We start from the raw sequence: 477 nt of genomic DNA, 5'->3' as shown, positions 1-477 counted from the left end.
TGTTTACAAATAACGTTATATAAAAGAATCATTTAACCAAGAAGCAAGCGTCCAATCGAGATAGCCGAAAAGACACGTATGAAATGAGGCTGGCTTGCGGACTCTGGCCAGGGAAACAACCGAAGGAAGACACCTCGCAGGTAGGAGGGCAGGTAGCCCCGGCTAAAGGGCCCACAGGACGTCGCCGGCTTCCGCATTTCCGCCCCGCCCCTGCTCTTCTCACCTGTGCCCGCCCCTTCTCTGCCCCACCCGCTCCTTCAGCTCGCGTCGCTTGCCTCTCGCGATTTCGAGTCCTTCTCTCGCGAGATCTTCAGGACGGCCGGGTTCGCGGTGGTGGCCTCTGACAGGGCTCTGCGTGTAGGTTTGGGGTTTGTTGCCAGTTTTCGGTAAGATAGGCTGGGTTGTAAGGCGCCAGGTAGGTTCCAGGGGCCGAGGCCCGGGGTGCTGGCGCGAGCAGGGTGCCCGGGAGGAAGTGCA

General features: G+C 59.5%; 1 protein-coding gene across 2 annotated transcripts in view; it reads left to right on the top strand.

Annotated features, from left to right (window-relative positions):
- The first annotated feature begins 261 nt into the window (after positions 1–261).
- The window catches only part of Nmd3 (NMD3 ribosome export adaptor), a 34052-nt gene continuing 33836 nt past the window's right edge, over positions 262–477 (top strand). Inside the window, exon 1 of one of the 2 annotated variants that reach the window (XM_010623186.3) lies at positions 262–357. The gene's annotated coding sequence lies outside the window, so the exon portion shown is untranslated. Of the gene's footprint in view, positions 416–477 lie in introns of both variants that reach the window. The other variant, XM_010623187.3, reaches the window with a different exon arrangement.

The sequence above is a fragment of the Fukomys damarensis genome, unplaced genomic scaffold (genome assembly GCF_012274545.1).
Source record: "Fukomys damarensis isolate Sample0158 unplaced genomic scaffold, DMR_v1.0_HiC HiC_scaffold_37, whole genome shotgun sequence".
NCBI lineage: Eukaryota > Metazoa > Chordata > Mammalia > Rodentia > Bathyergidae > Fukomys > Fukomys damarensis.
This window is presented reverse-complemented; position numbering and strand designations above follow the sequence as displayed.